Raw genomic sequence first — 24,263 nt, 5'->3', positions numbered from 1 at the left:
CCATGTTGTTGGTGGTGATGATGGTTATGGTACTGATGGCCACTGGAGGAGGCTATTGGGCTACAGATAAAGCAACAATGTCCATTCAATAATGTTGTTTCAGTGGGCTATGCCGATTCAGTCACTAAGATGGATGGTGTAAGCATATTTAATTAAAAACTCGTAAACTCAATTGGTTGGAGAACTGTTCTACGGTTGAACTGGTGTACTTTTAATTTGGAATCTGTAAATTAGTACCATTACTGTTAGCAAAGGTGTAAAGAACTTAAGTAAAAATACTTTGAAGTACTACTTAAGTAGTTTTTTGAGGTATCTGTACTTAATTTACTACTTATATTTTTGACTACTTTTACTTCACTACATTGGTAAAAAAAATATGTACTTTTTACTCCATACATTTTCTCTGACACCCAAAAGTACTTCTTACATTTTGAATGCTCAGCAGGACTGGAAAATTGTCAAGAGACCATCCCTGGTCATCCCTACTGCCTCTGATCTGGCAGACTCACAGAACACAAATGCTTTGTTTGTGAATTATGTCTGAGTGTTGGAGTGTGCCCCTGGTTCTCAGTAAAATGTTTAAAAACAAGAAAATGCTGCCGTCTGGATTGCTTAATATAAGGAATTTGATTTGATTTCTACTTTTACTTTTGATACTTAAGTATATTTTAGCAATTACAATTACTTTTGATACTTAAGAATACTTAAAACCAAATACTTTTACTCAAGTAGTATTTTACTGGGTGACTTTTACTTGAGTCATTTTCCATTAAGGTATCTTTACTTTAACTCAAGTATGACAATTGGGTACTTGTTCCACCACTGACAGTTAGTCTACTACATATTACTATTATTGATTCTACTCTGTACAAAAGAGAACAGGGAGATGAGGGAGAATAATGCTAGAGAGCAGGAAGTGAAGCTAATATGGGTGTGTAGAACTTTACTGTACGGCCTGGATTAAGTGGAAATGACAGGTAATGTAGTACTTACTTGTTGTCTGAAGGGTTGTGGGGGGGCAGTGGGAGGGGTTTCCATGCTTGGCTGTCTCGCAGTGGCAATGCTCTTCCTGCGAGCGCGAGTGTGCTCTGAGAGAGAGAGAGAGAGAGAGAGAGAGAGAGAGAGAGAGAGAGAGAGAGAGAGAGAGAGAGAGAGAGAGAGAGAGAGAGAGAGAGAGAGAGAGAGAGAGAGAGAGAGAGAGAGAGAGAGAGAGAGAGAGAGAGAGAGAGAGAGAGAGAGAGAGAGAGAGAGAGAGAGAGAGAGAGAGAGAGAGAGAGAGAGAGAGAGAGAGATAAGGAACCCAAGAACCTTAAGTCCAGTCTGAAACTGTAACTTAATATCTACTCTGACCATGGGAAAAAGTGCAAGAATAGTCTAAACAAAAAAATACAAACACAAACAAAACTTTTGTTCTGAGAAGTTGAAAATACTGTAGCATGATTTTCACTACCATTCTATATCTACAGGTGAGCCAGTGCATGGTAGTGCCTGTTTGTTTTGCTCATCAGTTGGGTGCATATTTTGTCTGGGCCATGTTCAGCAGGCAAATGTTGTGGAATGTTGCAGATTTAACAGTCAAGAATAGAGCTGATGTGACTACTAATTCTAAATGTCAGAGAGGCATGTTTGTTCTATGTACTATCTGAACATTTTACTGTGCTTATTTCACACACATCACGCCTATTACCTGGCCCTCGCCTCCATTCCCTAGTCGTGCCAAAGATTTGAAAGGGTGCGGTCAAGATAAACAATGAAGAAATCACAGGTACAGTCAGCTACACAATGAAGAAATGCTAGCCATATGTCCACATCATATATGTCTACATTCAGAAGCAGATACGAAAGTAGGCCACCAGCAAAATTAAGTGAACATGGAAAATAACCACCAACTGGAGGGCAGACTATATGAAAGTACTCCTTGGCGTATGGGCAGATGAGAATTATCCTCTGCGTCAACGCTTTTGTGCCCCCCTCTCCATCGAGCCAAGCGACTGAGGGAGCTTCAGTTGGCTAGCCAACTGGGGGGGATACCTATATAATCATATGATCAATTATATACGAATAGCACTCCCTCTACTCTACTACTATACAACCCATAACATAACGTCATCGACTTTGTTGGTTAAAGCAATGGTAAATTAAATATCTCAAACCACCCCAACAAGATGGTTGCCAGACTGTAAACAAACAAGCTATTTTCTACCAATTCAATTCCTATGTTTACACCCACACCCCCTTTATTTCCCCCTTATTATCAGACAGTCAATATCTGACATTTTCCTCAGTTTCCCAGTAGAGCAATGGTAACCTTCTGAATACTTAAGGCACTATAAATACTCACTCTCCTTCTCATCTGTTCTTCTCTCCCACGCACTCTTTTACATAATTCCAGTGGTGTACTCCCCCTCCTCTCGTCTTTTTCTCTCTGTCATCCTCCCCTCTCCTCTGTACCCTCTCTTTTCCCTTCTTTTTCTTTTCATCCTGCTGTCTAACACATTTCCCCTGCTAGTCATTTCTCTAAGAAGGGCTACGCATGTTAATGTGAGTTGATAAGTATCAATCAATCAAGTAATAATAACTGACCCTAAAAGCAATCCCTTATTTAGGTTGTTTACATACATAGATACATGCATGAACACACACACACACACACACACTAATACACAACTGTAATTTGCATCAAAAAAAATCCTATGCTGTATTGGAAACATTGTGCAATATGAGGTAGAGGTAGATTATCACAAAAATACAACTGTTTCTGCTGGAATTTGAATCTGGATTGGCTATCCCCGGCCTCAGATCAATTTAAGGATAGATGCATTGATTTTAATCTGACTTAATTGATCTCAAACCCACACAGTTAAATGTGAAAAACATTATTTGATTTCATTCTTACTAATAACCCCCATAAATACTTCTAGTGGAGTATTCTCATATGATCTCAGTGATTATTGTCCCATAGTATGTATTAGAGATACGAATCAGCAAAATCCTGTTTTCTGCTCAGATGACATGTTCTACTCTGATTTAGCCACTGTGTCCTGTATACCTGACCCTAAGTTGGCTCTAGAAAATGTCTCCTCGATATGTATTCCTCTGGCAGATAAACACGTACCTTTTAAACAATTCAGAGTCAAAGATAGATCAGATTTCTTCTGAGTGATCAGAGCTCATTCAGATGAGATATCAGGCTTGGGCCGAAGCATGGAAAACTGACTGTGTAGTAGACTGGCAATATGTCAGACATTTAAGAAACAGATGTATTATCTCGATTAAGAAAGCTAAATCAAGCTACTTTTTAAGCTCTATCTCTGACTCTGTTGGTGATCCTTCAAAATGTTGGAAAACAGCAAATGCACTGAAGCATACAAATGAATCTTCTTCCCTGCCTAAGCAAGTTCTGTCTGATTTTGGCATCATAACTGAGAAGAATGGGATAAGTGATTATTTTAATTGTCATTTTATCTCGGTAGGCTTTTTATTTGAGAGAAACGGTGGTGTAGTTGACCCTGGTCAGTCAATCGACTGCTCTTCCCTCTGCCAGCCTCTAGCTGACTCGACGGTTAACCTGTCAACTTCTAGTTAATCTTTGTTTTCATTTCAACAATTAACTATTTGTGATGTGCTACATGCTTTGCTTGAGATTGAGGTAAAATAAATCCACTAGAGCTGATATGCTTGATCAATTTTGATGCAGCTCTCTGTCCCCCTGGTTGCTGAATCATTAACCCATATTTTTTACCTGACAATTATATCTGGTAATATCCCCAAGGTTTGGAAGGTGGTCCATGTACTCCCCCTTCACAAAGTTGGTGACCCTTGTGACCTAAATAATGAACTTTCTTGCATAGCTAAAATATTAGAATCCTTGATTAATTCTCATTGAAGATCTTTCTTATCTTTGAAATGTATTCTAAATGTACATCAGTCAGGTTTAATACCAGGTCAGATCAACATCAAAGCACTATCTCTGCTGCATAGTTGTAAATGAGGTGGTTAACTGTATGGATAAAAGGCAACATTGTGCTGCCCTCTTCATTGACCTGTCAAAGGCTTTTTCGATACTGTTGATCACTCACTGCTAATTCCGAGGCTTTCATCAATTGGCCTAGACCAGGCTGCATGCAACTGGTTTAAAAATTACTTGACAGATAGAACTCAATGTACAGTGCATTGGGAAAGTATTCAGACCCTTTGACTTTTTTCATATTTTGTTACGTTACAGCCTTGTTCTAAAATGTATTACATCGTTTTTTCCCTCATCAATCTACACACAATACCACATAATGACAAAGCAAAACGTTTTTTAAAGACATTTTTGCTAATGTATCATAAAAAAAAACCTTAAATATCACATTTAGTATTCAGACCCTTTACTCAGCACTTTGTTGAAGCACCTTTGGCAAGTCTTATTGGGTATGACGTACACCTGTATTTGGGGAGTTTCTCCCATTCTTCTCTGCAGATCCTCTTGCACTGTCAGGTGGGATGGGGAGCATCGTTGCACAGCTATTTTCAGGTCTCTCCAGAGTTTTTTGATCGGTTTCTAGTCCGGGCTCTGGCTTGGCCACTCAAGGACATTCAGAGACTTGTCCCGAAGCCACTCCTGTGTTGTCTTGGCTGTGTGCTTAGGGTAGTTATCCTGTTGGAAGTTGAACCTTCAACCCAGTCTGAGGTCCTGAGTGCTCTGGAGCAGGTTTTCATCAAGGATCTCTCTGTACTTTGCTCTGTTCATTTTTGCCTCGATTCTGAGTAGTCCACTAGTCCCTGCCGCTGAAACACATCCCCACAGCATGATGCTGCCACCACCATGCTTCACCGTAGGGATGGTGCCAGGTTTCCTCCAGATGTGACGCTTCTCATGGTCTGAGTCCTTTAGGTGCCTTTTAGCAAACACCAATGGCAAACACCAATGGCTTCCATCTGGCCACTCTACCATAAAGGCCTAACTGGTGGAGTGCTGCAGAGATGGTTGTTTTTCTGGAAGGTTTTCCCATCTCCAAAAAGGAACTCTGGAGCTCTGTCAGAGTGACCATCGGGTTCTTGGTCACTCTGACTCTGGAGCCCTTCTCCCTCAATAGCTCAGTTTGGCCGGGTAGACAGAAATAGGAAGAGTCTTGGTGGTTCCAAACTTCTTCCATTTAAGAATGGTGAAGGCCACTTTGTTCTTGGGGACCTTCAATGCTGCAGACATTTTTTGTTACTTTCCCCAGATCTGTGCCTCGACACAATCCTGTCTCGGAGCTCTATGGACAATTCCTTCGACCTCATGGCTTGATTTTTGCTCTGACATGCTCTGTCATCTGTGGGAACTAATATAGACAGGTGTGTGCCTTTCCAAATCATGTCCAATCAATTGAATATACCACAGGTGCTCCAATCAAGTTGTAGAAACAACTCAAGGATGATCAATGGAAACAGGATGCAACTGAGCTAAATTTGGAGTCTAATAGCAAAGAGTCTGAATACTTATGCAAATAAGTTATTACTCTTTTTATTTGTAATAAATTAGCAAAAATGCATAATTTTTTTCTCTCGCTTTTTCATAATTTGGTCTTTGTGGAAGAACTTGACTGGCCTGCACAGAGCCCTGACTTCAACCCAATTGAATACCTTTGGGAATAATTGCAATACCGACTGCGAGCCAGACCTAATCGTCCAACATCAGTGCCCGACTTTACTAATGCTCTTGTGGCTGAATGGAAGCAAGTCCCCACAACTAGGTTCCAACATCTAGTGGAAAGCCTTCCCAGATTAGTGGAGCAAAGAATGGACCAACTCCATATTAATGCCCATTATTTTGTAATGAGATGTTCGACTTGCAGGTGTCCACATACTTTTGGTAATGTAGTGTATCAGACTTGATGAACGGATGCTAAACTACTAATCAGAGTTTGAAGTTAATTGTTCTCTTTGAATAAAAACTATTACTGATGCCCTTATACAACATTATTAATTTGAAATAGTAGGCTAATTAATTAATTCATTAAGTCACCAATTATTTGACCACTAAAGTTCATACACATTCAACATGCATAATTAATCTTGCCGAGGGCAATCAGGTGTTGTGAACTGTGAAACAAGTGCCTAAGATGATAAACTATTATATGGATTTATGTGTCCTTCAATATGAGTTGGTAATATAAAAGGCATTCATGAGCACATTCTATGAGGGAGAAGAAAAAAATCACCACATCATCCTAGAACATGATTAAACATGAAAAGAAGAAAAGTGTCACTGCAATTGTCAGCACTAAAACATTCTCATTGGCTTGCAGGTTTTTGTGGCTGCGTTGCAAAACTATGTATGAAAAAAGACGAGAGGTATACTTTAATACAATCCAAGGTCGTGTGCCAAAGCAGTCTTGTTTAAATGTATCAAACTACACAGGCCCCGTTTAGAACCACCTTGAACGTCCTTGCCACAGTGTGACTCAAAGCAGACAAAATCCTAAGTACCATAGAGCCATAGACCATTATTTCCATATTATATTTGAACAACATTAGATGAAATCAGCATCACCAAAGATCCACCTTGTTTTCCATACATTTGTATCTAAAAATGTTAAGCATTCTCCTCAATCTCAATCTCACACAGCTGGAACGGTGAAAAATATATTTTCTACACTAAACGGTTAGCTGTTACAGACACATTTTTGAGATCGGAGACAAAATCCCCATGTCGTTGTCTACTCAGGGCAGCGGCCGTCACCGACACCCATTTAATGTGAGCTGGTCAGAGACTCTGGTCAGAGGGTTATCGATCTCGTCTTTGAGCAGTCCCAGAGGTCCCGATATTTTCAAACATGTTTGATTTTGATATGCAATGCTCTTGTAGTGTGAGATGTGCAACGACAAGTTTTGAGAACTGTGATCAGGAAAAGCCAATAAGAGCTCGCCAGAGAAGGTCAGTGAGATGATGACGTTGTTTCACATCACCCAGAATTTGTAGACTCTTGAGCGGGAGTGATGACTACATGGTATGCATTTGTAATTGCCTTTAAACAAAGCCAAAGTGTCAAATCATTACAGCTCTGAAGTTCACAATACATTTTATTAAATTCTAAATGTTGGCTAGATATTTAAACTTTGAATGGCAAGCGTGAAGATCTGACTGAAAATGTTCATGAGGCTACATTGAGCCACAGCTCATTGTAGCTAAGTTAAATCTAATCACATCATCACATAGTTTTTGTGAGGCAGCGTGGTATCAAGAATCCTAACGACCAAGTCAAGAACCTTGTAGTGTGTGACCCCAGTCTGTGCTACTTCATTTATTGTGAGCAACACTACGTTAGCAAGACAAAACTACCTGGAAGGTGGTCGTTTAATGTGAGCGGCTCAGCGATGTTAGGATTTTGAAAGTCGTGTAGTGTACACCCGGCTTTAGGTGAACATATTTCTTCAGTGAAGATTGTAAACCCCATTACCTAGTGTCAGAAATGGCCTGGATAGAATACCCTCGATTTCATAACATATTATTTATGTCTATATGTGTCCTAATGACTCAAACAGGCCAAAATATTGCAGGAATGTAGAGACTGAGTCACATACAGCCAATTCACATAAGGATTTATATTGGGAGAATATGAGTAATTTCAGAGCAATTATTTTAGGACATAGTGTCACCTGGCTCTCGTAAATGCTACATAACAGCTCATTGCCCTAAGTAGCATATCTTGAGAAAAATAACACATTTCCAAAACAAGAACAAAAGTGCTATTCAGTGCAACCAGCCAGACAGTTATTTCAGACTTTAAGTGCTTACTTTTAGTACCAAGATCTTAAAAGTAGATTATAGAAGACCTGCTCACAGGAACAAGTTATGCACGCCCAAGTGAGCTCACTGAACAGCCGTATCTACCCAAACGTACCTGCTAATATTGCAGGGGATGGAGAACTTGGTTCTAGAATTTGGCCAAAAACAAACACAATTGACTGAGTAGGAGGCTCTGTTTTACTGTACACTTTAAGACCACTTGAAATCCAGGTTCAAAAAACATGAAAACTGCACACCAAAAATCTGTGATTCAATGCACAAAATACTGTACGTCATACACTCATTCTCAGAAAGTGACCATGTTCTGTCCTGTCTGTTTTAGTACATTAGGAACAGTGGCAACCCATCATTCAGGGAAGGTGGGGCAGAGCCCCACATGTTTAGCAAAAAAAAATCTCTCTCTATATATTTTTTTGGTGTGCCTGTTTTGTATATTATTTTAGCATTAATACGTGTCACATATCAGTTTCCAACCAATGTAAAAAAAAAAAAAAAATAATAATAAAGGTGCATACAAACATGGTCTCTTTTTTGCTTTCTTGAGTAAGGCAGCTCCAAAATGCAAGTGTTTCAGCCTAGCTCAGTGCTTTCTGTAATGGTGGGGCAGCCAGCAGAAAATATGGAGTGTAGGGTTTGGTAATGTTCTCTAGTTGCGCCGTGATTGGCTCAGTGTTCTGTCACTCATGGGGACACTAAGTCACCGCAAAAAATCTACGGGGAGATCTAGAAAATGCAAGCCCCTTGGGTGCTGCCATAGAGTTACATTAGAAGTGCCCATCCAAGAAGGCTCAAGGTCATTGGCCACAGATAAAATTATGAAAAATCACGTTATATCTACCGTGGCTTTCATTGGACTGATCTTAGCTAGCAAGCTAGACAAAATCTTAGTTAGCAAGCTAGAAAAGCAGTCATCATCATGAATCACGTCGACAATCTACTGGCAAATCCTTTGCAATCCTTGTCATATGAAGAGAAATTATACATAAAGCGAATCAGTGGACATCGGTCATTGGACATTGCACAAAAAGTTGGAAATCGCAAATTCAGCAATGAATGGTTTGGAAGGAATCAGTGGCTAACTGAAAGCGTTGCAAAGCAATCACTAGCCTGCTAATTCAGTGCGGTGGGGGTGTGGTCCAAGTCTGGGTTTAAGGGATTATTTTCTAATCTTAAAAGGATAAACACTACGGGCCAGAAAAGTTTGAATACATTAGTAATGCTGTCAATCTAGCATGACTTCTGCTACGTTCAATTCAACTGGAAACTCGGAACTGGGAATTTCAGACTTCAGTGAGATCAAGACAACTGGGAACTCGGACAAAACGAGCTCCGACTGGGAAAATAAGTTTTGAACGGTCAACCAACTTGGAAGTCGGGAACTCGGGCCTCTTTCTAGAGCTCCGACCTGAAATCAAATCAAATCAAATTGTATTTGTCACATGTGCCGATTACAACAAGTGTAGACCTTACCGTTGTCATGACGTTGCCTGTTTGGGTATAGCAAGCCCCATCCCCCTCTCCATGCCTCTCCCTGCCCCCTACAACTAGGCTGCTGTGGTCACAGAGAGACGTCGTAAATTCCTGAGAATCTCCTCATGGCAACACAGTATTAGAGAGAGGGTAAACTTTCAGGACAAAGGAAATCCTTCCACCTCACAGAACTGGAGGTACGAACACATTTCATGTTCCGGAAAAAGTATAAAAGACCGGTGAATATTCCAGCTATGAACTGGTCCGTTTGTCACAACTTGGGAAACTGACGGGCGACTGTGTGGCTACATTACCATACCTCTGTTTATATAATAGCCTCAGATATGAGGTTTACATCTAATTGTTGTATAAGATGAATGAGTGAGTTTGATACTGTTTGTATAATTGTGTAATATGATTTTGGACTGTTTAATGAAGAAAAATACAATTCCCTTTTGATTTGAACTAAATCCGAGGACCGCCCCTGAGCCCAGTTAGGGTCAGACATCCTGGGACAGCCCCTTTCTGCCATTCCGAATAAAAACCCAACTCTGAGAAATTATCACTAGACCATGTTTTTCTCCATTAGGAGTGGACTAAGGTTGTGGACAACTGCTGAATCTTTTAACCATACCACGTGGATAAACTCTTAGACTATACCGACAGAATAAGAACAAGTCTTTGATATTGATTACTAGTCTGCAGCTAGGAATTCGGTATCATTGAACGCGAAGAACGACAACCGCCGAAACATCCATTCTATAACGAATGTCACTCTGAACTATCCACTATAACCACGACAGAGAGAGAGAGAGAGGACGAAACTCTCCAACAGAAACTAACTTTTCATCAGCGATCAAGACGACACACTGAGCGTAAATATATATATATTGATTGCAGTTGTTCCCGAATGAGTGAGCGTTCATGTGTAAAGGATTAGCATGTCAATTGTTATAATTATGAACTCTGTAGTGACTTCTTAGTCGACCCCCAATTTTCCCTTTGTCTAACAAGCCGCCATGCCGGTTCAGCCCACTAGGGCATATTCTCCTATCATTTCATGTAACTATTTTAAGTTTGTTTGTTTGTTTATGCATTTCTGTGAATTACTTAGTTAGTAATAAATAAATGATTTAAGACAATTGATGTATGGATGACTCATAGTGAAGACTGGGTTCGTGCAGATAACCAACAATTTACGACATTTGGAATGAGACTAACGTGAGGTAAAATAAATAAATCATTAATCAGAAGACTATTGATCAGATATGAAAATATCTGAAAGGTTATATTAGGAAATTATAACTTTGTAATCTGAATACTTTCCCTGGTGCCCCAACTTCCTAGTTAATTAGTTACGTTATTATTTAGTTGATCGCGTAATAACTAATTACAGAGAATCTTTGATAAAAACTATAAGTCTTCAATTTAATGACAGTAAAGACACGACACCGTGAAATGCTTACTTACAAGCCCTTAACCAACAGTGCAGTTCAAGAAGAGTTAAGAAAATATTTACCAAATAAACTAAAGTAAAAAATAATAAAGAGTAACACAATAAAATAACAATAACGAGTCTATATACAGGGGCTACCGGTACCGAGTCAATGTGCGGGGGTACAGGTTAGTTGAGGTAATTTGTACATGTAGGTAGGGATGAAGTGACTATGGATAGATAATAAACAGCGACTAGCAGCAATGTACAAAACAAATGGAGGGGGGGGGGGGGGTCAATGTAAATAGTCCAGTGGCCATTTGATTAATTGATCAGCAGTCTTATGGCTTGGAGGTAGATGCTGTTAAGGAACCTTTTGGTCCTAGATTTGGAGCTCCGGTACCAGTTGCTTTGCGGTGACAGAGAAAACAGTCTATGACTTGGGTGACTGGAGTCTCTAACAATTTTATTGGCTTTCCTCTGACACCGCCTATTATATAGGTCCTGGATGGCAGGAAGTTTGGCCCCAGTGATGTACTGGCTCCACTACAGCCCCGTCGATGTTAATGGGGGCCTGTTTGGCCCGCCTTTTCTTGTAGTCCACGAAGATCACTGACGTCATGATTCAACCTTGTTTTTTTCAGAGTTCCCAGTTGTCTTGAAAACAATATAAATCCAGAGAATGCCAGACTTTGATTACAAAGTTTGATGACAAAATTTTCCCACAAGGACCGCCGCGCCATTTATCCTACGGTTCTAACTTGGTGTACAGGGAGAATACTGCAAGAACGGCCCATTTTCTGAATTCTGTCGCTGTACATTTCAAAAGCGCTGAACAAATAGTTATAATGACTATGTCCATCCTAGCTCGCTCATTAATGTCTTAATCGAAATTACGGATTGCCTCTTATCTGCTCGTTGTCCCCTTATGCCATAGTTTGTACGTCTCAATTGTCAGTAGGAACCACATTTGGTTAAGCAAGTCTCCCATATCTGCTATGCGTTTTTAAAAGGCAGTAAATGAGGCTGAATGAACTATTTCACTACAGACAAGGCTCCACTCATAGGCATGTGTAGTAGTGGTAAGGATTCACTCCATGGTGCTGAAAAGAAAGCTCTGCTGTTGGGACAGCTTTATCTAGTCCCTAACAGTTTGTGGGCACCATTTGTCACCGTTAAAGTGCAACTAATGTATTTTTTAGTGTTGTGTTGTGTAGCGGCTTTGCTGGCATGCATCAAAAAGAAATTTGTTTGTTTGTCCCACCAAAATTTAGATGATAAAATCGCCACTGATTAGGAACATTATGTTCTGTCAGCCCGTCACTCACTTTTCATTAGACCTTTCATTAGAGTTTGTTTGCCTGCAGGCTACGGAATTTCAATGTATTTTCCATTGAGAGTTAACTCTCCCTTTTAATGCATTGTTTAATGAGCAACACTACTAGTAATTATCTAAACACCTTTCTAAAATGGATTGTACTGCCTGCTAGACTAGTCTAACTGAGGATATTATTTTAGATGTTTCTATGCCCACCTAAATAATGTTTATGGAGTGAAACAAAGCCAAAAATAAAACTGCAATACTTGAAATAGATCTCTTACACTTCAAAAATGACATTTTGTTTGTTAACCAGAGATTACTTTGATTAAATACAGGCCTGTGTTTCTGAGGCCTTATCCACATTTACAACAACGTTACGGTAACGTTATGAATTTAAATGTTTGTGTTCAAATGGGCAGCTCATTTCATTACAACACAAAGAGGTCAATGGAATGTAGACCATGCGGGATAGAAGAAGGATGCCGGATTGCCACACATTCAACAAATCTGATCTAACAAAGTGGATATTCATCAAATCCGTCATGATTTATGTGTTGTAACAGACCCACAATGTGGTTGCTAAAGTCTGATTTGGATATATTTGGCTGTTTTCACTGCATAACATTTAGAAGTTGTTTTCAGGTTTAAAAGAAGTGACTGCTAAATGCTAACTACTGTTTGTATAAGCTGGTAGCATAATTAGCATAGAGAAGTCTGTGGTGGTAGTAAAAGTAGTTTTGAACTGTAATGCAGTTGACATGAACATGTATTGGGGTTGACATACATACAAGCATTATACTTTAACATAGTGTGAAATACACATGTAAACACTAGCCTAAATGTAGGTTAATTTTGCTGGGGGGCAATGAGAAGATTCAGGATCTATCCCCCACGGCATCTTTCCCCAAGCGCTTCCAAGGCATTTCCATTGTTTTGGTCACGTTCCATTGACCTCTTTACTGCATCTATTAACGGTAGGCACGTTTCGTCACAAAACTGTTTTAATTGTTCATTTTAGGACTGATGCCCAGATGAGCATTCTACTCAATGCAGTCTCAATTGCTGATGAAGATTTGATCAAAAGTGCATGACTGTGGCAGAAGGGGGCAAATAATTAGTAGGAGAAGCTTTTGTCATCATTGTGATGTCGCCAGATTGACTTTAGATGCATTCTAATTTTTGCTAGCTAGCTAAGACTGAGGGGAGAGTGCCAACATTTTTGCTAGCTATTTCTGACAAACTTTGCTAGCTCATGGCAACATTGCATCTCTCTAAAGTAAACTTGTTGACATCATAATGATGCCAATGTTGATTCCTACTAATTATTTGTCTACTTTAGCAATGTCATCGTATTTCCAGGCCTCTAATTGTGTAATTTTGGCTGAACAGTCATTAGCCCCTGTTCAGAAAGACTGAGCATTAACCATCAGTCTGACATCAATATGCTGCGGCATCTGTAGAATGTTGTTAACAATGGCAACTACGCAACCGAGTGACGGAGGTGCAACCCATGAATTATGGAGAACTATTAAAAAAAACGATTTAGTTATGAATTCAACTTTAATTAAATGAGTTGACTCTTCACATGGGATGATTTCACTGAACAACAAAAGAAAGGGAATATTGAATGATCCCCAATGATCCATCGCATATCCCAAAAACGTTTTCAACATACATCTGTAAAATGATAGTCTATAAACTAAAGCTTTGGTTGTCTTCCTCTCAGGCTTCCATGTCTTTTCCCTGGACCTCCTCAATGTCCACCTCTTGACCATCAGACTCTGAGGCCTCATTTTCACTGTCACGTTCCAACCTTGTTGAGTATGAAAAAATTGTCAGGCTCAAAAAGACTCACATTTGCCCGGATGACCACCCTTGTATTTTATTTCAACCCTCGTATTGGTCAGCCTGTTGCGTGCTTTGGTGTGTGTGTTCCCAAACAAGGACCAGTTGCGCTCTGAGGCGGCTGATGTTGGTGGGATTTGGAGGATGATGGAGGCAAAAGGGGAATGAGCCTCAGATCCACAAAGTCCCTTCCACCAGGTGGCTGATGAGATATGTTGGCACGACTGCTATATTGCATCTCCATCCCAAAGCCCTTGCTTGGAAGTGTACTTCGCCAGACTGCCAAGAACCTTGCCCTCATTCAGGCCAAGGTGGCGAGACATGGTAGTGATGACACCATAGGCCTTGTTGATCTCTGCACCAGACAGGATGCTCTAGCCAGCATACTTGGGGTCCAACATGTACGCTGTGGCGTGTATGGGCTTCAGGCAGAAGTCTTCACGCTTTTAGATGTATTTCAGAACTGCAGTTTCATCTGCTTGGAGCAACAGTGAAGTGGGCAGGGCAGTACGGATTTCTTCTCTTACATCTGCAAGCAGAGTCTGAACATCAGATAGGATGGCATTGTCTCTCTCAATCCGTGCAATGGCTACTGCTATAGGTTTCAGGAGTTTCAGGCTGCTTACCACTCTCTCCCAAAATACATCATCCAGGAGGATCCTCTTGATGGGGCTGTCCATATCTGCATACTGTGATATGGCCATTTCTTGGAGAGACTCCTTCCCCTCCAGGAGATTGTCAAACATGATAACAAAACCACCCAAACAGGTGTTGCTGGGCAGCTTCAATGTGGGGCTCTTATTCTTCTCACTTTGCTTGGTGAGGTAGATTGCTGCTATAACTTGATGACCCTTCACATACATAACCATTTCATTGGCTCTATTGTAGAATGTATCCATTGTTTTCAGTGCAGTAATGTCATTGAGGAGCAGATTCAATGCATGAGCAGCACAGCCAATGGGTGTGATGTGAGGGTAGGACTCCTCCACTTTAGACGAAGCAGCCTTCATGTTAGCAGCATTGTCTGTCACCAGCGCAAATACCTTCTGTCGTCCAAGGTCATTGATGACTGCCTTCAGCTCATCTGCAATGTAGAGACCGGTGTGTCTGTTGTCCCTTGTGTCTGTGCTCTTGTAGAATACTGGTTGAGGGGTGGAGATGATGTAGTTAATTATTCCTTGCCAATGAACATTCGACCGCCCATCAGAGATGATTGCAATACAGTCTGCTTTCTCTATGATTTGCTTGACCTTCACTTGAACTCTGTTGAACTCTGCATCCAGCAAATTAGTAGACAAAGCATGTCTGATTGGAGGGGTGTATGCTGGGCGAAGAACATTCAGAAATCTCTTCCAATACACATTGCCTGTGAGCATCAGAGGTGAACCAGTTGCATACACAGCTCGAGCAAGACATTCATCAACATTTCTCTGACTATGTTCCTCCATTGAGTCAAAATAACTTCTGATTCCAGGAGGACCATGAGCTGTTGCTATCGATAAGGCGTCTGATTCATCATGTTCACCTCGAATACAAGTAGAGGGACTTTTGTCAGAGGTTGCTTGTTGTGAGCGCTGAGGGAACTTTATGCACTTGGCCAGATGATTCTGCATCTTTGTTGCATTCTTCACATATGATTTAGCACAGTATTTGCAAATGTACACATCTTTTCCTTCTACATTAGCTGCAGTGAAATGTCTCCACACATCATTGGCATTTTCCTGTAAAGATTTGAAAAAAAGGAGTAAAAAACCCCAAATACAATTCCATGTACAGATAACTAGTTAAGCAGTTAGATTAAATACTCCTTTGTAAGATAAATGTTTTAAAATGAAACATGTATGGAAATAGGTGAATTAACACTCCTTAGTTAGCAGGCTCTATCAGGATAAGATAAGACCCAGATGCAGACCGTGTCGAAGTAACAATGTTTATTTTAACACCAAGGGCAGGCAAATGACAGGTCAAGGCAGGCAGGCTCAGGGACAGGCAGAGTTCAGTAACCCAGTTCAGTAATCCAGAGGTGGAGCAAAGGTACAGAGTGGTCAGGCGGGCGGGTACAATGTCAGGACAGTTAAGGGTCAAAAACCAGGAGGACGAGAAAAAGAGGCAGGGAAAAAGACAGAAGCTGACAGGATGAACGCTGGTAAGCTTGACAAACAAGACGAACTGGCAACAGACAAACAGAAAACACAGGTATAAGTACACAGGGGATAATGGGGAAAATGGGCGACACCTGATCTGGGAGCGGGGGGGAAAGATCTCGGCTTCCGGGGGTGTAGCCGCGGCACTATAGCGGCGTGCCAGCACCTCAGACTTGACCTTCTTGGACACCGGGCCTTACTGAACCCCTCCCGGAGGTCCTGGTACTCTGCGGGAATGGCGGAGAGGTTCAGGGAAATTTCCAAACCCCCAGGAAGATGTCCCGGGGCAGGCAGAACTGACTTCAGGCAATGGGTGTGGCCCACGATGGCACCAGTAGCCCAGTCGATGAGGGGATTGTGTTGCTGGAGCCAGTAGAATCCCAATACCACGGAAATCTGAGGAGACTTGATGAGCAGGAATTGAATAGTCTCGCTGTGATTCCCTGACACCCGTAGGTTGATGGGAGTGGTAATATTAGTGACCCGGCCTATAGGGCGCCCGTCCAGCGCTCTAACCTCCATGAGAGTGGAGAGGGGCTGTTCAGCTTGGAAGCCAGGGTAGCGTCCAAAAAACTCTCATAGGCCCCAGAATCAATGAGGATCCGGAGAGATTTAGACTGGCTACCACACAGCAGAATGGCAGGAACAGGGCTCCTACCAGTGAGCCTGATCTCTTATAAAGGACTAAAAATGACCAAGAGTCCCGCAATACAGACAACTCTTTGTGTTGATCCTGTATTGCCGTTCCGCTGGCGATAGCCCAGCTTTACCTATTTGCATAGGCTCGGGAAGCGGTGACTCAGCCAACTTCGGCGACTCTCGAGGCAGGTCGGGAGGCCTCGGGTTCTCTCGGCAATGGGATCATCGGGGACTTCCGGGATGACTCAAAGCCACAGTGGAATCCCTGGACTTGTGAGCCAAGTCGAATTTCCTCTCCCTCTGTCATTCCCGTAGTCACCCATCGATACGGATGGTCAAAGCGATGAGGGAATTGATATCCATAGGTAACTCCCGAGCAGCAAGCTCGTCCTTGACCTCCTCCGAGAAGCCGTGCTGGAACATATCGAACAGTGCTTCTTGGTTCCAAGCACTCTACGCTAGCAATGTGCGGAAAACCACCGCATAGTCAGCCACACTGCAGGAGTCCCGCCGAAGCTGGATTAGCTCCCGGGCAGCTTCTCTCCCGGAGAACGAGTGAAAAAACCTTCACCTCTTCCACGAACCCCTCCAGATTAACGCATACGGCCAGCTGCTGTTACCATACAGCAGTAGCCCAGGTGAGAGTCCTCCCGTACATCAACGAGGGGAAGGAGGAGGGCTGAAGCTCGAAAATGAGAACACACTGCGCTAGAAACGCCCGACAGGTGCTCGACTCTCCATTGAAGCGTTCCAGGGGGGTAAACGGGGCTCCCAAGAAGGTGGAGTGGCTGATGGGACGGCGCTGCTAACAGCTGAGTTGCTGAGGAGCTGCGGGGCGACCACCTTGGTAGGCTGCCTCCCAGACAACCCGCAGAATTGCTTCAGCAAACTGTTCAATGCCCGGCCTGTTCAGCCAACGTTTGCCCCCTCTATAAGGCCACGAAGCAGTTCCTTGTGACTCCCGATGGCGGCTCCTTGGGAGGAGATGGCGTCACGCAGCTGGCCCGGGTCTGCTGGGTCAGTCATGGCCAGTTTGTACTATCAGGATAAGGTAAGACCCAGATGCAGACCGTGTCGAAGTAACAATGTTTATTGTAAGACCAGGGGCAGGCAAATGACAGGTCAAGGCAGGCAGGCTCAGGGACAGGCAGAGTTTAGTAACCCAGAGGTGGAGCAAAGGTGCAGGACAGCAGGCAGACTCAGGGTCAGGGACAGGCAGAGTTCAGTAACCCAGAGGTGGAGAAAAGGTGCAGGACAGCAGGCAGACTCAGGGTCAGGGACAGGCAGAGTTCAGTAACCCAGAGGTGGAGAAAAGGTGCAGGACAGCAGGCAGACTCAGGGTCAGGGACAGGCAGAGTCAAAAACCAGGAGGACGATAAAAAGACGCAGCGAAAAAGACAGGAGCTGACAGGACGAACACTGGTAAACTTGACAAACCAGACGACCTGGCAACAGACAAACAGAAAACACAGGTATAAGTACACAGGGGATAATGGGGGAAATGTGCGACACCTGGAGGGGGGTGGAGACAAGCACAAAGACAGGTGAAACAGATCAGGGCATGACAAGCTAAAACCCACATGGTAGCAACAACTAACCAGCAGAAGTTGTTAACAAGTTAGAAATGATTTAAACACACTTTGCTGTAGACTACCATTTACTAGTTAACAAAAAAATCATGTATATCACATAAAATATATTCACCCCACCCAGTATTGTAATCAAAACTTACCAGAAAGTATGTGGTCCTTGGCTCAGACAGTCTAGTAGTGTGGGCTCAATAGCATCTCATTAGTGTGCAAGATCTTGAGAATCAGCTGTACATGTGATGGAAGAATGCACTATATGCAGAGGGTTGCAATTCCATTGAATTGGGGATAGTTTAACCAAAATATGCCACAAGACCTAGAATTGCCTTGTGTATCCCACCAAAAAAGGTTCACTGTTATAAGCTAACTTTTTTGATGAATTTAAGCAAAATTCCCACGCTTAATTTCCCATGGAAAATTTCCAGAAATTTCCCAGAAAGTTTCCAACCCTTTGCAACCCTAATTGTAACATTATAAGCCCAAATATGGGCTTATAACGTGGCCTGACATGTACATCAAAGAAAGAGAAAATATAGGTTGTACCCTGTATATTTGGCACTTGTCCATTTGGTTCAACCTTTTGCAATATTCAAATCTCTCTCTCTCTCTCTCTCTCTCTCTCTCTCTCTCTCTCTCTCTATGTTCTATTCTAGATCCCAGCTCATTGTTTGGTATCCACGGTAACAACACCAAGAAATTCTACTTGAAACACAAGACATTGGCACAACTAATACATTTGGAGCAAGAGACTTGAGAGTTACAAACATGTTGTGACTTGAGAGTTACAAACATGTTCATTTTCCAGGACAAAACAACAGTAAATTCGCACCAACATACCACACACACACACACACACACACACACACACACACAAACACACACACACACACACACACACAAAATGTGCAAATGAGAGTGCATTTCTCACACTGTGAGGAACAAATCACAGGGCCTTGTACCAGAGGCATGGAACAGTAATAAAACACACAACTGGTATCCTAGTGAAAACACATGCCTTATGACTCTTGCTGTGGCATTATTACATATCACACAACAAAATATTTAAACACTGAAATAACTTTGTGTGTGTGTGTGTGTGTGCACGCGCGTGTGTGCGTACTTATATTCTGAATGTACATTTTATGTCAGGCCGGAGTGTGTGTGGGTGGTAACAGCTTCCAGCCAACTGATACACAGAGAAAGAGAGAGGGAGAGAGAGAGAGAGCGCGAAAGGGACAGAGATAAAAAGAGAGATAGGGGGAGAGCAAGGAAGATTGAGAGTGGGTGTTTGGGAAGTACACAATAGCCCTTTCGCATGTGTTTCTCTGTGCATGAGTTTGAGATATTGGTAACACTTTACCTGACACCCAGCATCATAACACCTGATGACACAGTCATAACCATGTCATAATATGTCATAAACCCTCAAAACCTACAAGGCCAAACATTCCATTACACCATAGCCTAAGTTTCAACAGTATGTTTATGTTATATAACATTTTATGAAAATAACCATCTTAAATTATCATTGTAATTGTGCACACATTGATGTCACACATGCACCTACCCCAATGCTCTGTTGCTGAAGACTGGGCTGAATGCAGGAACATATTTCAGGAGCAGGACAAGACATTCTCTTTTTGAATGATGACTGACATAAGGGCATGTACATGATAGACCCAACAACAACAAAGGATCTAAGAAACAAGCCTACAAATGCAGGGCCATTTCTTGGCAGGGAAAATAACTCATTTGAATACATGTGGGTTTTGACACTCCTATGTAGGTGTCATAACCAGCCATAAATAAACGCAATATATGTCACAACAGGTGTAAATATATATGGGTCATGACAGTGTTATGACCATATTATGACAGGTTATGGCACGTTATGTCAGCTGTTATGACATATTATGACACTGGGTTTCAAGTAAAGTGTTACCGAGACTAAATCTTTATTTTTAAGAAGTAATCGGAATGCATGGCCATCAAAAATATTTACGGCTTTTGCTGACCAGCTTTGAGCCAGTATCTGAAAAATCTCTGGTTCGAATACCCACGTCGACAAGGTGAAAATCTGTCAATGTGCCCTTCAGCAAGGTACTTAACTCTAATTTGCTCCAGGGGCGCTGACACTGTAAAACAACACATTTCACTGCACCTATCCAGTGTGTGACAATAAAAATGTTTGTACATTTTTTTAAATACTGAACAGGGGTATTTCTTTCCTGCGATGCTTTTTAGGGTTTTGAGATTCTCATAAGGCTAAAACATGCTATTGTTGTGTGACAGCTGTGCCATTTATTTCACTTGATAGATTTATCCACGGATGTTGTGTGACACCAGGATATATTATGATTTTCTGGCTGTTGCGCAAGAAACAATGGATGAAGGAAGCTACATCGATGTTTGTAAGACCAGGAGACATCCCCAAAACAGATCTTCTCAAGAAAATGTCTATAAAGTCAGAAGGATTTGAGCATGAAACTATTATATAACTATAACCTGTTCTGAAAAGCCGAGACTCTCACAAATAGAAACATGTAGTCCATTCTGCTCTACGACGCCCACAAGCTTCAAAGGACTTGTCTAAGGTCGGTCCCGTCGACGTGCCAACTCTGCACAAGTCTTCTCACAAAACCGTCTGTAAAGTCTGAATGGTTTGAGTCCAGGATTTGTAACGAACATGTCGTCCGTTTTGCTATACAATGCCCACAAGCTTCATAGCTCATCTGTGACTATGCGGTAAAAATGAATGGCGCTGAATAGGCTTTTTTTTGGAACCAGGGTTGCACATGTAACCTTTTTCCCCGTCTCTGATGCTTTCCTATATCTCTCAGATGCATTTCAGACACTTCAAATCGTACTTCCTTTTGATTCATTTTCGGACTACATTTTTTTGCCCTGTACGAATGTGTTATTCAATGCTAATATGGGCTAACAGCAGTAATACCAAATTCAATGTTTCATCAAATAATTGTTTTATATTTCTTTTGGAAATCTACAGGAGTCCTACAATTCCAAATCAAATAGCTGAATGATCCATCTTATGAGCATCTTAAAAAAGCCCAAATGTTAGTAGCTTAGTTGATATTGCCAGGGGCTTAGACTCTGGGGTTAATTAGCATCATCTGTAGCTAACTACACTAAAACATTCTTGATTAGTGTTTAATGAACAATTTGATGTGTGTGAAAAACTAAAATGATAGTGCAGGAGTTTGCCACAGCATCTACTGTAGGTTTCTATCTGCTTCAATGCTGTTCCCTATGCGCCCCTTTTTCTATTGTTACCATGACAACTGTCCATTTGAAGTTTTCACTGCACACACTAACTTCGGTTGCCAATCTGTTAGGTACAGTACAAAGCTAATGCTATATGAGGGAGTAAGCTGAGTCAGATAAGAGGAGCTTTACATTCGGAAACACGAAATCAATAGATATCTTGATGGCAAAAGTTCAAAGCAATTCTTTGACTAGCAGCCAATAAGATGTGGAACTCATGTATTTGCCAGGTAGACTGAGCACAGAACAAGGGCTGGAAGGCTATCATTGAGTATGGAGGACTTTCCACAACTATGCTATCAGGAGTGCCCTTGATTTGCACAGCAGCACATCCCGGACCTAGTGAGTTTAGAAATTGTCTGTCCCATGTTGTGACCTATTCAGTGCGGATGGCAAACCTGGCTGGAAAGTCATCCGGCTCACGGAATGGGACTAATTATTGCTAAATCAAGTGTCAACTCCCTCCAATCCAGGACACACTGTTGTGCAAGTCAAACACTTCTGAAAACGAGTTGTGGAAAATCCACCATCTGTAATTATTTAATTCTGACCAAAATGTGGAAACGGTAAGGCTAGCGTTTTAACAGGGACAAACTAAGGACCTAAGTATACTGTATGTGTGTAGCGTTACAAGCAGGGATGTAGAGGTAAAAAGGTGGGTATATAAAGGTGGCAGAGAAACAAAGGCTAACACTATCAATGCTAATTTAGCATAATAAGTGCATAAGGCTATTCACCAAATAAAAAAAGACTCCACTACATCATTGGTTACAATACATTAACCGGGAAGAGATACTGGTAATAACAACATTGTGGGCCTCAGGTCCTCCAACAACAAATCAAGATGTGATGTGACTGTTCAGGTAGCCTCTGAACGGTACAACATGGCATGCATGGCCAATGCCAAAACTATTGTTACAATAAATCTTTAGAGCAATCAGTAACATACATTCCACGTCCAAATTTCCAAGGGGACCAGCCCCATCCCTGGCCCCTTATTAGCTTGTATTAATCCAGATTTCTGTTCTGTATCCTCACCATTTCACAACAGCTCACGGCCCGGTACAGAAACAATCCCTGGGCACTTCATGTAGATCTGAAGGAATTGGACAGGTAAAACCATTTGGTAGTAGCTCCATCTAGCATACCAGAGGGCGAAGGAGCTACCATATAACATATACCAATTAACTTAATTCAGATCAACATGGCCATAGGGGTAGGAGCTAGGTGTTGTTTCTGGACAGGGCACTTGTCGAGCAATTGGAACTTCAGTGTTATTACGGTTTAAAGTTACAAGTCAGTCTCAGTTAGAATGGACATGACACTTCTGACGTTCAACATTGGAGAGGATTACAAAGACAAATAATCAAAGACGCTGATAGATTTACAGGCCTTACCCAAACGTCAGGTTGCGAGTCGTTGATTTCCAAGTACTGCAGCTTGATAACTGGGTGAGTTGGAGTCAGCAGAGTTAAGGTTGATTTCCAAGTTGCTTAGGCAGGGGGGTTAGTTTTCCAGGTCGCTTCCGGCTAAGGTTGACTATATTAAAGAGGTTCCACGTTTTGTTGGTCCACAACACAGGTTGAGGGTGTGGGCTGAGACGTGTCCAGTAATAGGGTATAGGGTCCTCTCCTTTTTAAGTTAGCTTGTGCTTAACAGCAATCTATGTGACCACATTTGAGAAACTTAAAGGTGCCTGATATCCATACTCCTTTATAACTACCAAAGTGGTACTCTTCACATCACATTGGACAGAAATAGGAGTGTGTGCATCTCATCGTTTTAAGCCAAATTAGTATGCATTTGAAAATGTTCATCCTTTTCTGTAGATGTGTGTGCAATTGCATTTATGATAATATACTTTGAATAAATGAAGATAGCTCTCTGTGAAGTAAGCATATGTCTTTTGCCAACATGTTGTTGAGGACAAGGAGTCATAAGGCTGATCCTATTTCTGGCAGTTCTTATCAGTGTGCAGATTTTAGAGAATAACATTAACATGATACTGTTCTAAGTGAGTTTGTGTTGCTTGTGACATGGACTTAGCATGTGTCTGTGGTAAAGTATTCCTAAACATCCCATTATTACAATGCTATATCGTCAGTGCAACTAAGAATACAAGTAGGTTATTACAGAGACTGGATTATTCAAATATACCTGCACACAGTCTTTAAATTATAAATATTAGTTATACAACATACATATTATAAATAGCCTTTGTTAGAATATGTTAATTTAGAAATGGCTGCTTGCCACACCTCTTAACACAATCAAAAATATGGTATTAATCAAAAGATATCGTGATGTGTTTTGTTATAATGATTGTTATGACGTCTCACGATTATTCGATTCTTTCTTCCACCAACCCCAAGCCACGCTTTCCAGTGCTGGCAGCGGTAGCTCCTTGTCGTGCAGTCCCACAGAATGCTCCTTGGCCGCGGCCTCTCCTTGGTCTTTTCCCCCGGCGCCTTCTCTTCCGACTGTCTTACAACCACAAAGCTGAAATGCGATCCCTTTGCAGTTTCCTCGGTAACCTACAGAATCTCTTCTGAGGCTGATTTTTTTCATCTTTTTGTTGTGATTATTTTTGCAGCCTATTACTCTTTAATACCATAACTGGCGTTCTATTTAAACATAGGCCTAGTTGTACTCTCTGATAGGCTAATTATCAATCTAATGATCAATGATCAGGTAGGTTCATCTGTCAATTGTTTGTCAAATGCATTCAGTATTTCTGTGAAAGAAACTGAAGATTATT

At 41.6% G+C, this 24,263-nt stretch overlaps 1 protein-coding gene across 1 annotated transcript in view; it reads right to left on the bottom strand.

Annotated features, from left to right (window-relative positions):
- The window catches only part of LOC120026840 (ras/Rap GTPase-activating protein SynGAP-like), a 69,650-nt gene that overhangs the window by 29,883 nt on the left and 15,504 nt on the right, over positions 1–24,263 (bottom strand). The gene's annotated exons all lie outside the window — the stretch shown is intronic.

The sequence above is a fragment of the Salvelinus namaycush genome, chromosome 32 (assembly GCF_016432855.1).
Source record: "Salvelinus namaycush isolate Seneca chromosome 32, SaNama_1.0, whole genome shotgun sequence".
In the NCBI taxonomy this organism is placed as follows: Eukaryota; Metazoa; Chordata; class Actinopteri; order Salmoniformes; family Salmonidae; genus Salvelinus; species Salvelinus namaycush.
This window is presented reverse-complemented; position numbering and strand designations above follow the sequence as displayed.